Source organism: Orcinus orca, chromosome 1 (genome assembly GCF_937001465.1).
Source record: "Orcinus orca chromosome 1, mOrcOrc1.1, whole genome shotgun sequence".
In the NCBI taxonomy this organism is placed as follows: Eukaryota; Metazoa; Chordata; class Mammalia; order Artiodactyla; family Delphinidae; genus Orcinus; species Orcinus orca.
The window spans coordinates 166,505,866-166,524,060 of record NC_064559.1 but is presented as its reverse complement, the minus strand read 5'-3'; the positions used below and the strand labels follow the sequence as shown (position 1 = coordinate 166,524,060).

The window sequence follows — 18,195 nt, the reverse complement described above, 5'->3', positions numbered from 1 at the left end:
TTCTTAGAAAATAATTGTATGGTATGTTTCATGAGATTTAAAAATGTTTAAACTCTTTGATTTGTACTTCTACTCCTTAGACTCATCCTAAGGGAATAATCCAAATGTTTCACTGTTATCATATAATGGAATAGAGAAATTGCAATGTGCTAGGCATTGTGCTAAGTGCATTAATACATAGATTTTTTTAAATCTATACAATTGACTTAGTAGGTGGGTACTTTCATTAAGTCTCTCCTTACAAGAGAGGAAACTGAGGCTTAAGGAAGTTAAGTAAAGGTCACTTATTGTGAAGAAGTGGAGAAGTTGGGATTATCTGACTGTAGTGTATGGGTCCTTAATAACTTTACGTGGGTCCAAGAAGAGGGTGAAAAGCTAGTGTTTTTACAAAATGATTAAATCAGGTGTGGAATTAATTAAAGAAACCTCAGCTAAAATTGGAGTCAGGACGGGCCTGTATGGGAACTGTCACACACCCACCATGCATGTCAATTACTCTAAACAAGAAGAGACTTCTGCCTACATCTCTGATAAGAAGGTGTTGCCTACTCTACAATCCACCAGGAAGAAGAAAACGCTCTGTGAGAGTACAGCCCAGCCAATCAGAGACTGTAGCAGCCCAACCAATGAGAAAGCTTCGTACTTTGGACTCCCAGCTTCCTCCAATGGACTCTTTGGTTATTACAGCCCCTCCAAATTGCCCCCTTTCCCTATAAAAGCAAGTTCCCTTTCTTTGTTCTTTGGATTTGCCTGTGGTCCTCCTTCCGTAGTCCTCATATCTGGAATTGCAGTTCCATTGACTATTCCCAGGTAAACTCACTTTTGCTGTTAAATAACTGGCTATTATATTGTTAAAGTTGGCAGGGGCAAACTGTTCCTCGTTCCATTGATCAGAGAGCCTCAGCAGCATTTGGATTTCTAATTAAGTCAGACATTTAATTAGGGATCCTGGGGCTATCACCTAGTCCTTTGAAGTTTTTGTGATGAGTTTTACGTAAAAATATAAAAGAGTCCTAGGCTCCTCTGTGCAAAATGGTGAAGTCAGGTACTGAGTTTGGCACCCTTTGGGGTTGAGGTGGTAGTGAACTGACGGCTTCATAACAACCGGTTACGAACAATCAATTGTATAAACTTGTTTACTTGTTTATCCCTCCTCCAAAACTGTGAGCTCTGTAATAACAGGGATCATGTCTGTCTCATTCATTGAAATAACCTTAGAAGGTGAGATTGGATTATGGGCAGGCATCCAGCAGTGTCTGCCAAGCTCTCCTGTGCATACAGGAAGACATGTCACAACAATGGTCATTGCAGTGGCATTGTTAGTATTTGTAAAAAAATTGGCAGGACATCTGAGTTGTTTCTAGTTTTTGACTATTTCAAATAAAGCCGCTATAAACATTTGTGTACAGGTTTTTACATGAACATAAGTTTTCATTTTTCTGGAATAAATGCCCAGGAATGCTATAGCTGGTTTGCATGGTGGTTGCATATTTAATTTTTAAAGAAATGGTCAATCTGTTTCCCAGAATTGTGTACTATTTTACATCTGACCAACAATGCGTGAGTGATCCAGTTTCTCTGAATCCTTACCAGCATTTGGTGTTGTCACCCTTTTATTTTAGCCATTTGGATAGATTTGTATTGATATCTCACTGTGGTTTTAATTTGCATCTCCCTAATAGTTAACAATGTTAAACATCTTTTCATATGCTTTTTTACCATCTGTATATCCTCTTCAGTGAAATGTCTCTACATATCTCTTTGCCACTTTCTAATTGGGTTGTTTGTTTTTCATTTTAACTGCTGAATTTTGAGCGAGGTTTATATATTCTATCCTTTGTCAGATATGTGGTTTGCAAATATTTTCTCCGAGTCTGTAGTTTGTCTTTCCATCCTCTATATAGTCTTTCCTGGAGCAAAAATTTTTAATGTTGACAAAGTACATTTTATACATTTTTCCTTTTATAGATCTTGAAGATTTTCTCCTACATTTTCCCCCCAAGTTTTGTAGCTTTACATTTTACATTAAAGTCTATTATCCATCTTGAGTTAATTTTTTGTATAAGGTGTGAGATTTGGGTCAAATTTCATTTTTTCCCCCTTCTTTGGATGTTCAATTACTCCAGCACCATTTGTTGAAAAGCCTCTTTTTCCTCCGTTGGATGACTTTTGCATTTGGGTGTATTTGTGTGGGTTTGTTTCTGGGTTCTGTATTGTGTCCCATTGATCTATGTGTCTTTCCCTCTGCCAGTAGCACACAGACTTGATTACTGTAACTATAGAATAAGTCCTGAAAGCAGGGAGTCTGATTTCCTCCCATATTATAATTCTTTCCCCAAAATTGTCTTAGCTATTCTAGTTCCTCTGCCTTTCCGTATAAATTTTAAAAATATATATATATATATTTATTTATTTAATTACTCCGGCTGTGCCAGGTCTTAGTTGCAGCACGTGAGATCTTTTAGTTGTGGCATGCGGACTTCTCAGTTGCAGCATGCATGAGGGACCTAGTTCCCTGACCAGGGATTGAACCTGGGCCTCCTGCATTGGGTGTGTGGAGTCTTACCCACTGGACCACCAGGGAAGTCCCCCATATAAATTTTAGAATAAGCTTCTCTATATCTGTAAAAAGTCTTGCTGGAATTTAGAGGAGAATGACGTTAAAGCTACAGATGGATCTGAAGAACTGACATATTTACTATATTGAGTCTTTCAATCCATGAATGCTGTATGTCTCTCATTTATCTCTTTGATTTCTTTCACCATCATTTTATAATTTTCAGCCTATAAGTCTTATACACGTTTTGTTAGATTTACACCTAAGGATTTCATTTTTTTCTGAGTGAATGTAAATGGTATTTTAATTTGTTAGTTATATAAATACAATTGATTTTTGTATGTTCATGTTATATCTTATGACCTTTCTAAACTCACTTATTAGTTCTAGGAGTTAAATATTTTTTTTTTGTAGGTTTCTTGGCATTTTCTACATAGACAATTATGTCATCTGTGAGTAGGAACAGTTTTCCTTTTCTATCTATATGCATTTTATTATGTTTTTTCTTGCCTTATTTCTCTGGCTAAGACTTCCAGCATGATGTTGAATAAGAGTGGTAAGAGGGTTAATCCTTGCCTTCATTCTTATATTAGGCAGAAAGCATTCAGTCTTTCACCATTAAGTATAATGTTAGCTGTAGGTTTTTTGTAGATGTTCTTTATCAAGTTGAGAAGTTTCCCTCTCTAGTTTTCTGAGTTTTTTTTTTTTTAAATCATGAATAAGTGTTGAAGTTCACCATAAGATTTTTTTTACAATTGATATGATCGTGTAATTTTTCATCTTTTGCCTGGTAACACAGTAGATTTTTTTTTTTTTTTTTTTTTTTGCGGTACGTGGGCCTCTCACTGTTGTGGCCTCTCCCGTTGTGGAGCATAGGCTCTGGATGCGCAGGCTCAGCGGCCATGGCTCACGGGCCCAGCCGCTCTGCGGCATGTGGGACCTTCCCGGACCGGGACACGAACCCGTGTCCCCTGCATCGGCAGGCGGACTCTTAACCACTGCGCCACCAGGGAAGCCCCACGGTAGATTTTTGAATACTGAACCAGCCTTGCATCCCTGGAATAAATCTTACTTGGTCATGGTATATAATTCTTTTTATGTGTTATCAAATTCTATTTGCTAATAGTTTAAGAACTTTTGCATCTATATTCATGAGGAATATTGGTCTGTAGGGTTTTTTTTCTTTTACATTGTTTTCATCAGGTTTTGATATCAGGGTGATATTAGCATTATAAAGAGGACTGAGAGATATTCTATTCTCTTCTATTTTCTGGAAGAGATTTTGTAGAACTAGTGCTAATTCTTATTTAAACATTTGGTAGAATTGTACAGTGAAAACATATGGGCCTGGATATTTGCTTTGGGAGAGTTTAAATGAATTCAATTTCATTCATAGACAAAATTTTGGAGACAGTGCAAAGATTGGTGATTGTCAGGGGTTCAAGGGGGAGTAAATGAGGGATGAATAGGTGACACACAGAAGGATTTTTAGGGCAGTGAAACTATTCTGTATGGTACTATAATGGTGGATACACATCATTATACAGTTGTCAAAACTCATAGAACATACAACATGAAAAGCGAATTCTGATGTGAACTGTGGGTTTTGAGTGATAATGATGTGTCAGCATAGGTTCATCATTTGTAGCAAATGTACTGCTCAGGTCGGGGACGTTGTCATGGGGTGAGAGGTGGGGTTGGCTTCGGGTGTGTCAGGGCAAGGGTATGTGAGAACTCTGTACTTGCTGCTCAGGTTTGCTATACACTTAAAACTGCTCTAGAAAACAATCTATTAATTAAAAAAAAACAAAACACAGCTCTGAGCCTGTGTGGTTGCAAAATGGGTGCTCTTACACCATTGTCCCCATCCCTAGTGTTCAGCTCGTGACTCGCATCGTGCCTGTATTGGGCTGCCTTGTGTAGACACCTATGGACTTCATGCTGTGAGCAGGTGGCCGGCTGTTGTGCCTAAGTCTGAGGCTGCCCTGGACTTACTCCAGTTTGATCTGCTGTTCTGCTACCTCCTTCTTCCCTGTGTCTTGGTAGGTCTGGAACCTCGGAACTAGGCAGACTTGAGTGGCAGCCTGCCTAAGCCTCTTTCTCCTCATCTGTATAAAAGGGGATATTACAAGATTATGATGCAAGGTGCCCAGGGCGCTGCCTGGGACAAGGGGTAATTCCTTCCGCTTCCTTTCTCCTCTCCCAGTGGTGTGGCTTAGGGTGGCCCACTCTGGAAAGGCAGCCCTTTCAGAGTAAGAAGTAAGGAGACCGGTGAGGGAAGGTGAATGGAGAGGGACGACCCCCAGGACCCTGCACACAGTGGCCAGGCCAGCTAGTCAGTGCCCTTTCCCACGATGGACGCACGTCTCAAGATATGCTTGTTTCCTGGGCCCCCCTGAGGGTGGGGGTGGGAGCAGGGAGCACATGGGGTGACGGGGGCAGGATGTTGGTTTTCAGCTGACAAGAGCTACTCCGTTTCCGATTCTCACAGGCGACCTGAATGCCCATCACATCGGGCAGGGAGAGCTGCCCAGATCTGACACTAACCCCTTGTCGAAGTGGCTGGCAGGCCCCCGGGGCGAGGGGACGCCTGTGGGCCAGCGGAGGCTGAATGAATTTGGAGCCTGTGAATGAGGTGGGGTTGGCATCCCTTGAGACAAACTCCCTCTTTGTTCCTGAGCTGTACCTCCTAGACACGGGCAGTGCCAGCTTTCTTCACTCCATCCTGTCCACATTCTCTGGCCCAACTCAGCTGTGCAGAGAGGCACAGAGGCTCCCATGTTTTAAGCCCTAAAAAGAATCCGTTAATTTGTGTCTCGGAGACCCAGAAGCAGCCTGCAGCCTGCACGGCTGGGGTCGTAGAAATGAGTGTTGACAAGGCAGCAGTTTTCAAACATTTTTTTGACTGTAGCCTTTAGTGAGAAATAAATTTTGCATCATGACCTTGTCACATACACAGACACCTTCATGTACACCCTCACGCATAATTTAAACATTTAAAAAAGGAAATAAAATAGACTAGGCAGTGTCAGAGTGCAATGAAGATAGATACTGTTTTGGTGAAACTCTCTTTTCTGTGTCACTGAAAGGAAAGGTGTATTCATTTCAATACACATTGGGTGTGTGTGTGTCTTGGGTCATGATATAAATCGTCTTTCCGACTGTGGATTGTGGTTAAACAAAGATTGAGAAACACTTGTCTGGATCACTGTTTCCCCAACTATATATTAAATCGTCAGCTTGGAGAAGGACGAAACGTGTGCTTTTTAAAGGCCATGAAAATTCCTGCAGTAAAGACATCCGTGGAACTTTGCTAATCCAGTGTGTTGCTTTGGATCACCCCTTTCCTCCAAATCCTCGTACTACCTCATGGAACTAATATTTCATAGCACACAGACTTAGAAGGAATCTGAAAAGTCCCCTAGAATTTCCTCAAGGGTTTCAGCAGCAGGGTGAGGGGAGGCTGCTTCAACAAGAAGGAAGTTCCTAAATCTGTTACACTGCTGGTTGCCTTGCAAGATTGTGTCTGAAAAATTTCTCCTGCTAAAAATGTTTGAAAACGGCAAGTCTAGTTGAACTTGCTTGTGTTTTGATTAGAGAGACTGAGGCCCAAAGAAGGGAAGGGACTGGCCCAAGGTCACCCAGTGAAGTCATGTTAGAGCTGGGACTCAGTTTTGCTGAGTTCTTAACGGTAACCCTCTGACCCTACCTCCAGGGTCAGATAAACACCCTGGTGCTGGGGGCCTCGGGGGCCTGGGACGGGGCATCAGAGGGCCAGCCTGGCCTTATCCCTTGTCCCCTGCTCTGTTGATGACCTTTTGAGAATGGTTTGACTACTCTGTATTTGAGCTTTCTCATCTGTAAGATGGTAAAGATACTACCTTAAAAGAGTAGAGTATGAGGTACTATATGACACGTCTTTGAAAAGGCAGATATTTTATAATAAATATAAGTAGCTTATTTCTTTTTTCTAAACCTCAGAAGCGAGGTTCCATAGTTCCAACCAAGACGTTACCAACCCTATTGTATTGTAACTTAATGAATTTTTTTTTTTTTTTTTTTTTGCTGAGCCTCATGGCTTGCGGGATCTTAGTTCCCCAACCAGGGATCGAACCTGTGCCCCCTGCAGTAGGAGCACGGAGTCCTAAACCCTGGACTACCAGGGAAGTCCCTGAACATTCTTTTCTGTTGTCCAACTCTAAGAAGAGTTGCTCATTGCTATATTTTAAAAAAGTAAAAATGTTTAGGAATTCCTCTTTTGTCCAACTAAAACTCTATTCTTGTTTTCCCAGAAGTGACTTTGCTTAGATTGTATTCCAACCAGCAAAGAATATCTGTTCCACATGCACAGAGGTGTAAACTAGAATTGTTTTGCATCCAACAGTGTCTGAATATAGTACTCGTGAAGCTTCTGTTGAAGGGCCAGGCTTGAATGGTGTGTGATTGCCTGCACCTCTGAATCCTGGCATCCCCTGCACCCTGCTCCTCGTTTCCGGAAGCTGACATCCAGGGACTCTGTCAGTAGCTTCCTGGGTTGAGTTGGGCTGAACGAGAAGCACGGACAGGAGCTCAGAGGGTGGAGGACAGCGGGTTGGGGTATTTATTCCCTTGGTCGCTTCCCTCTACTGAGGGAGTCCTTCCGACCCAGGCTGCTTTAGCTCTGGGTCTAATCACCACTTCCTTATCTGGCTTTGGCCTGCAGGTAAATGTCTGTCCACTGTTCCTTGTGGTTTCTTCACACCCTGATTGTAACTTTTATAATTTCTTTATCAACTTTCCCTAAGTTATCCAGTTTGAACGAGACATCTGTTTTCTGCTGGGACCTTGACTTATACACTGTTTCATGTACATTTTCTCATAAAGACAGCATATTTTCTTGCCCTTTTACCATTTGGTGTCCTGACACCTGTTAAAGTACAGAAGACTCACATTTTCCTTTCTTTGGCATTCCTTGTGTTGAGAGGCAGTGATGAGTAGGACTTCACCCTGGGATGATTTGAAAACCACTGGTGCCTGAAACCCACCTGGAGGTTTGGGTTGCTGGGTCTGGGTGGGACCCCGAGCCACTCTACATGCGAGCCACTGATGTAGGGAAGGAGGTCTAGCGCTGCAATTTGCTTCTGCGAGACCACAGCTGAGGCCTCTGCCCTGAGCTTCAGTGCCCCACCTGAAGTGTGTGTGTGCGTGTGTGTGCATGTTTTTGTGCCTTGTGTGTTTGTGTGTGTGTACGTGTGTGTTGGTCCTTGACTCTGACTGGATCTTCTATAACTGTCCCTAATGCTGATATCAGAACTTTTGTTCTGACCACATGCACCACTGCCCTCTTGTGGACAGTGACATGGCTGTGACGGTGGCTGAAGTGTCACTTCACGGTCCCTGTCACCTACTGTCAGGACTGAATGGGGCTTCAAGAGGAGGTTTAATCAAGAATAGGAAAGGCTGCACTTAACCACTCTCAAGCAGACAGCCGTCTCCTTTTCTCTAACCACCTTCAGTAAGGGCCCCCTCCTCGTTCCTGTGCATTCTTATTTCAGGAGCTTGTTCCTTTGTTTAGAATTAGCTCTCCATGAGAAGGGCATGGGGTGAATGAATTGCTTTGCAGAATAACCATGATTAAAAATAAGGCAGAACATTTAGGAAAAAACCCTCAAACACCACAAATTAGCCCCTGGGAGACAGAGCCAGAGAGCAGAGTAGCCAAGCCCCGGGGACCAGGAAGCAAAGTTTCTGGGTGCAGCTGCGCTGCTGAGAATGCCCCACTCACTTCCTCCCAGACGCCCCCTACACCCCTCCTAACGTACCTCCTCCTGGAGATCCCTTACTCTGGCTTCAGCCTCCTCTTGCCCGCATCTTCTGAGCCTTCTCTCAGCCCCTTCTCTGAGCATCCTCCTGCCTCTGATTTCCAGCCTCCACACCTGCTGCTCTATCCCCTTTCATGCAACGTGCTTTCAGCGGCCCTTTCACAGAAACGATGGTAGCAGTTAGATAGCTGTTTTTCATCAAATTTATGTGCTATATGGTGCATTGATTATTAGTATATTTTAAATTACATTATTATTTTTAGGGATGATATATGATGAAGAGTATTGTGCATTAATCATCAGTGTATTTTATTTTTAAATTGAAGTATAGTTGATTTACAATATTAATTTCAGGTGTACATCATAGTGATTCAGTATCTTTACAGATTATACTGCATTAAAAATTATTAAAAGATAATGGCTATAATCCCCTGTGCTATACAATATATCCTTGTTGCTTATTTATTTTATATGTAGTAGTTTGTATCTCTTAATCTCTTAATTTCCTTCCCCTCTCATCAGTGTATTTCATATTAAACAATTTTTATGATTTTTGGTGGGGGGATATATAAGTAAAAAGGCTAAATGTGTTCCTGAAAAGTGGATGTAATTTTGACCACTTAAATTTACACCAAACAAATTTTTGTGCCATATTTGGACAACTTTTAATAATGATTTTAGGTTGCCCATGATCCCTACCACCATTCCTGCACTGCCATTTTCTGGGTTAATATGAGTCTGTTCACTCATTCAATGGTGGTTTTTCTTGAGTACATACTTTGTGCCAGGCACTGTTCTAGGCTCTGGGGAGACAGCAAGGAATAAAACTGTTTCTTCTTTCATAAAGCTCAGATTCTGATGAGTGATGAATGTGTATAGAGTCTCAGGGGCTGGGTCATATTTCATTTGCCTCAATAGGTCCTTCTTGAGTTTTGGAAGTGGGAACAAGCCCCCAAGCTCCTTTTCTTTCACCATCTCAAACATGTGATCTCTTTTGGGTAAATTTTTGGGAGAACTTGGCTACTTATTGGCGATGCCTGGTGACTGGGTTTAATTAACCATTCACAACCTGGTAACTTTTCTAGTAGCTGACGTCACAGTAAGAAGAGGGGGAAAGGGATGCCACCTTCCAGGGCTGAACTAGTTGTCACAGGGCCGCTGGCACTTGTACAAGGTGTGAGAGGAAGTCACACTGCATCAAGGCAGTTTAGCATGGTGTCCACAGTGTAGCTCTGAGGACTCACAGACCTGGGTCCAAATTCTGGCTTTGCCATATATATCTACACAGCTTTGGGCAGATGACTTAACCTGTCTGAAGCTCATTCTCTGCCAGCTCCCACCCCTACTTCCCACAGAATGAGGAAAATGATAACTGTCACCTAAGGGGCTGCAAGTGGTCAATCAATGAGGTTTTATAAATGTATGTGTGTGGATACAGTGCTTGGTATAGTGAGTGCCTGGCGCAAGGCTCAATGAATGGTAGCTGTTATTACTAAGTATAATTTAGTGTTACTTCCCTCCTACCAGCTTTACTGAGGTATGACTGACAAATAAAAATTGTATATATTTCAGGTGTACAGAATATTTTTGTATACATATACATTGTGAAATGATTACTACAATCAAGCTGATTAGCATATCTATCCCCTCACATAGTGGCCATTGTGTGTGTGTGTGTGTGTGTGTGTGTGTGTGTGTGTGTGTGTGTGTGGTAGACCACTTGAAATATCAATATATACTCTCTTGGAAAATTTCAAATATAAAATATAAAATTATTAACCTTCTCTACCAGCTGTATCCTATAGTCATCATACTGTACGTTTGGTCTCCAGAACTTATTCATCCTATAACTGAAAGTTTGTACCCTTTAACCAGCATCTTCCCATTTCTCCCAGGCCCCAGCCCCTGGTAACCTTATGCAGTATTTGTTAGTGTTTCTTAATTTTCACATATAATGGGAGCTTCTTGATTAACTGCACTGTAATTAGAGAACATATACCATACAGTTTGACAAGTGCTGAGACAAGGGAAATACAGGTTGATACAGGTGCATATAGCAAGGCCACCTGACAGTCTAGGCAGACTGCCTGGAGGAGGAGTGAGTTATAAGCATAACACTGAAGGATGAGTAGGATACAGCTGGTAGAGAAGGTGTGTACGTATGCATGTGTGTATGTTTCAGGGAGTAGTGGCTAAAGGGCCTCAGTCTTATGAGGGAGACCCGTAAGTGGACAGGACAGGTTCCAATGTAATTTAGTAAATGTTATGATGGAGGAGAGCCTGGAACGTTAGGAGCACGGCAGAGTGTAATGGCTCTGCTTCATGAAGTTATGGATATGTAAAGCTAAAAGGTGTGCTGCATGCTTAAGCTAAAAGGTGTCAGACCTGGGTTGAGTCCTCTTTTGCCTCTTAACAATTTTACTTTGGGCTAGATAATAAACTTCTTTCAGTCTGTTTTCTCATCCTTACAATAGGACTAAAAATCCCTGCCTGGCAGGATCCACATGAAGCTATCTGAGATACATCAAATACAATCAAGCAATTAACAAAAGGCAGGTGTCAGGGCTCCGCTAGTGGGAGTGATTTTAATCCCCAGGTGTCAGTTCTTACAATGTCACAATGGGCATCTGGCCCACAGAGAGACTCTCAGGTCATGCTGCCACTGCAAAACACCCAGGAGGCACGGCAGCAGGTAGAGAGGACAAGAATAGCCAGGCGCCCTGACAGAAGGAGTCTGTGAGCATGGCACGCTCTGGCCAAGGAAGAGCCCAGCAAGCTGGAGGATGTTGAAAGACGTGTGTGCAGAGCACTGGGCCGGAAGATTTGGACCCTCCCAGCTATGCACAGGCTCATCCAATGAGCTTGGCCCTCCTGAGTCTCAATTTCCTTAAATGAAAAATGCGTTGACATATATACACTAATATGTATAAAATAGATAACTAATAAGAACCTGCTGTATAAAAAATAAATAAATAAAATGAAATTCACACACAAAAAAAGAAAAATGCAGGAGGAGTTTGCATGGCAGATTTGATCCTTCCCACCCGCAGTGGAGAACTAGATTGAGAAGAACTCAGAAGCTTTGTCCAGATTCAGTAGGAAAAAGCGTTCAGATCCATCAGTAGTGTCTGCTCTGAGTGACAGGGAAGTGGCAGCATGTGGGCCACATATTTTTATTCCTGGAACTTGCTAGGAACCCCTAACATTGTTGTGTGCTTATTTTGTACCAAGCACCATACTAAATGCATCATGTGAATTATATAATTTAATTCTCTTAACAACCCTGTTAAGTCAGGAACTATTATTATCCTCATTTTACAGATGAGGAATTTGGCACAGAGAGGTTAAGTAATTTGCCCTAAGTCATACAGTTGTTAGTTGTGACCAGAGTCTCTTCCAGCTCTCGTAGTCCATTGAGACTGAAAGCTCTTTGAGAAGAGGAGCTTTATCATACTTATTTTTGAATCCCTAGGGCCTGGTAGGCTTTCAGACCATGTTTATTTCTATGCTGAACTCAGTGGTTCTAGCTGAACATACAATCATTGGGGGCCTCTAAAAATTTTCTCACACTTGGACCCAGCCTCAGATCCCTTGCACCTGAATCTCTGAGGCTGGGGCCTGGGCACCTGATTCATGATTCTGGCTAAATATTCTGATTCTTTACCGAATGCTAGCCCTCCTTCTCTGTTCCTGCTTCATGGCGCTGGGGGGTGCTGTTGGATAGTCTAAGAATTAATAGCCCCCTCAACCCAGGAAAGGCGTTTCTTTTTGTTTTCAAATTTGTTTTGTGTATCTCCTCTCCAGAACTTGGAGAACTTGCGAGATTGACCTGCACTAGACTTTCTGTGGCTCTTTTGAATGTTAACCATTGATGTTTAAGCAAATAGATGTATAAGATGGTGGGTCTGCAGTTTTGTTTTGTTTTCAGCCTTCCTTAGGAGCAGGAGTCTGTGTTCAGGAAGAGAAGGTTTGCAAGGAATCATGTGAGGTGAGGTGGTCTGAATAATAGGCCCTCAAAGGTGTCCATGTCCCAATCCCCAGAACCTGTGCTATGTTACCTTACATGGCAAAGGGAACATTGCAGATGTGATTAAGTTAATGATCTTGAGATAGGGAGATTATCCTGTGGATCCAGTGTACTCACATGTGTCCTTAAAAGCTGGAAGTGGATGCAGAAGTTTAGATCAGAGAAGGGGATGTGAGGATAGAAACAGAGCTAGAGTCAGAGGGGGCTTTGAAGATGCTTTGTTGATGGCGTTGAATATAGAGGAAGGGGCTACAAGCTTGTCATGGGATGAAGGCAGCCTGTAGAAGCTGGAAGAGGGTTTTCCCCTACAGCTACAGCTTCCTAAAAGAACACAGTCCTGCCGACACTTTGATTTTAGCCTAGCAAAATCCATTTTGGACTTCTGAACGCCAGATCTGTAAGATAATAAAATTGTGTTTCTTTAACTACTATATTTATGGTAATAATAGCAGCAATATGAAACTAATACATGAAGAATACCTGAAATGTCTCCCCATAGTAGACATTACTGCTTGGCTACCTAATGGCCATTCCTAACCCCCTCCTCCCTTGCCTTCTTCCCAGGTACTTGTATTTCTAGCCTGCTTTGTACTCTGGTGATCATGTGACCCAGTGAGTCATAAGGAAAAGTAAGCAGGGGAAAGTGTCTTCTTTCCTGAAAAAAGAAGCTAGGTACTCAGCAAGAGCTCTCTCTCACTGTCTCAGCCACTCCCTGATTTCTTACTTTGAGAACATACTGTGAGAATGTGATGTCTAGAGCTGCAGCAGCCATCTTGGGACCATGAGGTGAAAGTCCATACATCACACCCTTAACCATCCTTAGGACCTGAAACCATTGCTAGGTCATCCCAATGCATCATAACTGTTATACTTCACTTTCTAAAATATGTCCCTAATTGCTCTTTCAGGAGCCACATAATTTCCTCCAGAGAATTATATAAAAATCAATAAATATTTATTGACTGCCCCAGGCTCCAGGCTGAGCATTGGGATGAAGATATGGATTAAGCATTCCTGTTCTGGAGGAGTTCACAATGTATTTATACGATTTTTTTCAGTTACAATTATGCCAGAAACCCAACTTTATTGTGGTGCTGTGAGACTCAAATGAGACAAGAAATAAATCTAAGGTAACTAGCATGGTGCTTAATAAATGTTAGTATACTGTGATTATTAGAGGACTTTCAGTTTAGAAAGCTCTTTTTTTTTTTTTTAACATCTTTATTGGGGTATAATTGCTTTACAATGGTGTGTTAGTTTCTGCTTTATAACAAAGTGAATCAGTTATACATATACATATGTTCCCATATGTCTTCCCTCTTGCGTCTCCCTCCCTCCCACCCTCCCTATCCCACCTCTCCAGGCTGTCACAAAGCACCGAGCCAATATCCCTGTGCCATGCGGCTGCTTCCCTCTAGCTATCTACCTTACTACGTTTGTTAGTGTGTATATTTCCATGACTCTCTCGCCCTGTCACAGCTCACCCTTCCCCCTCCCCATAACCTCAAGTCCGTTCTCTAGTAGGTCTGTGTCTTTATTCCTGCCTTACCCCTAGGTTCTTCATGACATTTTTTTTTCTTAAATTCCATATATATGTGTTAGCATACGGTATTTGTCTTTTTCTTTCTGACTTACTTCACTCTGTATGACAGACTCTAGGTCTATCCACCTCATTACAAATAGCTCAATTTCGTTTCTTTTTATGGCTGAGTAATATTCCATTGTATATATGTGCCACATCTTCTTTATCCATAGAAAGCTCTTTTATATGTTTTTCATTTTCATCTTCATACAGATCTTGAAAATAAGGAGAATAAAATTGTTACTCTCCATTTGCAGATGAGGAAATAGAGACCCAGATTTTGTAATACTTTCTTAGTGGCACTGAAACCCCATGGCTCGGTGCTCAGTAGGTCCCAGGTTTCCTAATTTCTGCTTTGCTGCTTTTTTTCCCTCATGGATCATTCAATGTCAAAACAGGTAAAAATCATCTGGCTCAGGGATGGCAACTAGATTTTTATTTACTTCATGTGTCAGCTCTGGGCTACTTGTCCCAATTGCCTGAAGCAATGTATTATGTCCTGCTTATGGGGAAAGGGTGCTGTGATTGATTAGTAATGTCTGCATGGTCTTTTGGTGGATGAGTGAGGGTGGCATGTACTTGCTCTACCTGATCTAGTCCAACTCTCTCACTTAACCAACAAAGAAATGAACTTTAGAGAAGGAAATTGACTTACTCAAGGTTACATAATGAACTAGGGGCAGGGCTGAGACTAATGATTTTTCTCACTTCAGTCCAGCTTCCAAGACTACCAGTCATACTTAACTATTTAAACATCCTTTTTCTAGGGAACCCTCATACACTGTTGTAGGAAAGTAAATTGGTGCAGCCACTGTGGAAAACAGTATGGAGATTTCTCAGAAATATAGAAATAGAGCTGTCATATGACCCAGTAGTTCCACTCCTGGGTATATATCCGAAAAAACCAAAAATACTAATTTGAAAAGATGCATGCACCCCAATGTTCATAGCAGCATTATTTTCAATAGCCAAAATATGGAAGCAACTTAAGTGTCCATCAGTAGATGCATGGGTGCAGACGATGTGTTATTTATATACAATGGAATACTACTCAGCCATAAAAAGAATGAAATTCTGCCATTTGCAACAACACGGATGGACTTGGAGGCTATTATGCTTCGTGAAATAAGTCAGAGAGAGACAAATACTGTGTGATCTCACTTACATGTGGAATCTAAAGCACAGCACACTAGTGAGCATAACAAAAACGAAGCAGACTCAGATATAGAGAACAAACTAGTGGTTACGAGTGGGGAGAGGGGCAAAATACATAGGGGTAGGGTAGTAAGAGGTACAGACTACTACGTCTAAAATAGATAAACTACAGGGATATATTGTATAGCCCAGGCAACATAGCCAATATTTTATAATATTATAAATGGAGTATAACCTTTAAAAATTGTGAATTACTATGTTGTACACCTGAAACTTACACCATATTATACATCAACTATACCTCAATAAAAGAACTTAAAAAAAAACCCATTCTTTTTCTTACCTCAGCGGATTTCCGTTGTTTAAGTGGAAATCATTGAGGCAACCTAGAACATTAAAGACCATAGGCTCTAATCTCAGCTATGATGCTCTGTAGCATTAAACACACTAATCTTGTTGTGCTTACAGATGAATCTGCTTCCCCTGGATATCTTCCCCTATCTCAAAGAAACTGGACAGCACTGTGTACTAGATGTTGCCTAAGACATGTCAGCCAAGAAGTTTAACATGAAAGAAACACTGCGGCATAGACTCTGTAGAGACCTTGAAAGGCAGCTTGAGTCAGTCAGTTGGGCTCTCAGTGTGTGTCAAGGCTGTAAGCTGGAGAGGAAAGAATGGCTAGATTTGCATTTTGCAAGAAATAAAACAAAAGAAGCAATCCTTTCACCTCCCAGGTTACAGAGCTCTGGCTTGATTCTTGACATGTGACTGGGCTTTGGAAAGAATCCCATTTCCCATGGGCATTTGGCCTTTTGTGAGAGAGGCTGGGTTGTTCTCAGGCTTTTAAGTAATCAAAAGCTCTGGGCCCTTCGGGTTTGGAGGGAGAACAGTGACCCAGGCTGATGTGGGGAACTCTGACTGGCTCTTTCAGTTAACTGTAGCTCCTTAAGCCCTGGGATGTATGCTTGGGCTTGCAGGTGAGAAGTAGCATTTCTATGGTCTGAACAACAACATAAATTACTTCTGCACTTTTCAGAGAGGGGCCTTGGGGTCAGAGGGAGTCTGTGAAAATTCTGCTTATCAGTGACAGTGAACTGGAGTGGCCTGGATAATTGAATCTGTATACTGGGTCTTCTAGCAGAAACATTATAGACCGTAAATGCAGAACCAGATCATAAAAAGTTAGCCTTTATGGTTTAGTATTACTATTGCCCTAAAAGTCAATAGTTTAATTTTTAAATACTCCATGACATTTCAAAGTTTACAAAGTTCTTTTCCACGTATCATCCTGTTTGTTGATTTTCCACGAGTGGCAGGGGGGAGTCTCCCTATTTTAGAGGAGAGGCAACAGAAGTTCAGAGATGCTGAGTGACAGGTGGAAGGTCAGTCAATGAATCACTGGAGAGGCTGGGACTTGACCTGGGACCTTTGGGTTCCCAACCCAGTGGTATTTCTGTCTCATGGTGGCGGCCTTTGCAGGGTGAGTTTGGTTATCTGGAGTCCTGAGGGAGGAGCGGAGGTCAAGGCCAGGGGAGGGGCACGTGTGGTTAGAGCAGTTGGAAGTGTTGGACTCGGGGTGGGCTTGCATCGGTGGAGGGCTGGGCAGGTGGGATTCTGGGGGTGAAGGACACGGCATAACCAGGAGATTGGTTTGTTATCAGCTGTTACTGATTGAATTCTTACTCTGAATTAGGCAATATGTTGCAGGCTTAACGTTCATAACCTCATTTAAGTTGTAGCAAACGCTATTACTTTTAGGATGTGCAACCTGATTCAGGAAGGCTGAACATCTGGCCCAAAGTCACACAGCTTGGGAAGGGACGGGGCCCAGGATAGAAATCTGGTGTATCAGCTCTGAAGCCTGTGCATCTGACGACCACGTGAAGCCCGAAGTGCGTGAGCCCATGAGGTGTAGTATTGGGAAATAAAATTGTAAAAGTAGGCTGGGGCCAGCTGGGGAGGCTCTGAGATGCCAAATTAAGGAGCCTTGGGCATTGTCTTGTGGGCAGCGGGGAGCCCCTAGATGGGTAAGGAGAGCAGAAGTCTGCCTCTCCTTCCTGAGTCAAATGGAAATCTTACTTGTAAGTCAAGAGGGCGCACTCCTGGTGCCATTTCCATGGGCTCTCACTCTGCTTTACCCCCATTCCCACTACACCCGTCCAATTTCTTCTAAAAATAAAATAAGGATCATTTAAGAACCTCTGAAATTCTGAAGCCATTCTTGCCGCGAGCTTGGTGAAGGTCCTGCGAGGTTGCAGAGGGACAGTCTGGCCCGGCCGACCCTTGCCGCTCTCTCTGGCCAGCAGCCTCTGCGCGGCTGTTCCCCAGAGAGTGCGCTCTTTGGCATCCTCGACTTACTTCATGTGCCCCTAAATAAACACTGTGGATTTAAATGCTCCCACGGGGCCTTTCTAGGGAGAAGAGTGTTCCTGAAACAAAAACTCAGATGACGTTGACACATGTCCAGCTCATCGGTCTCGCTGACGAGGGACCGAATTCCCGGCGGCCCATTCCGGTCTTTGCTGATGCCACGGGGCCTGGCCTGGACTCCTTGCTGGCCTCACACGTCAGAGTGGAGGTGGCTGTGAGGGATGTGGGAGCCTGCCGGGACCTTTAGTTGGGGAGTGACGTGATGTGATGGGCTGTGATGGAACGGAGTGGCCTGGTCCAGATGTGCCCCGTGTGTCCTTCACGGGAGGTGTGGCTTCATGTCTGGGGCCCTCCCACCCCCATCAGACAGTAGAGCATATCTGTCTATTGCTTTATACTTTGTAAGGATTGTATACATACGTGAGCTCATTGAATTTTCTCACAGCAGCCCCGGGAAATATTATACAAGTTATCTGAAATTTATAGGTCAGCGCACTGAGCCTTAGAGGATGTCTCTTGGACAGATCTCAGCGTCCTATCCTCCTTCTTCCCCGTACAACTGTGTAATTGGGTGAAGTTGGATTTTAAACACTACCAAGGCAGGCACGATGGGGGGCAATTCTTAGGAACAACCCACAGTGTGCTGCTTAGCAGAGGGACTGTGTGCTGTTTATCTGTCATCTGTCCTTGCAGATCCATTCTC

The 18,195-nt window shown here is 42.7% G+C and overlaps 1 long non-coding RNA gene across 1 annotated transcript in view; it reads left to right on the top strand.

Annotated features, from left to right (window-relative positions):
* Positions 1-709: 709 nt before the first annotated feature.
* Positions 710-18,195, top strand: part of LOC117202861 (uncharacterized) — a 67,721-nt gene continuing 50,235 nt past the window's right edge. Inside the window, exon 1 of the long non-coding RNA XR_007477998.1 lies at positions 710-810. This is a non-coding gene — a long non-coding RNA (uncharacterized LOC117202861). The remainder of the gene's footprint in view (positions 811-18,195) is intronic.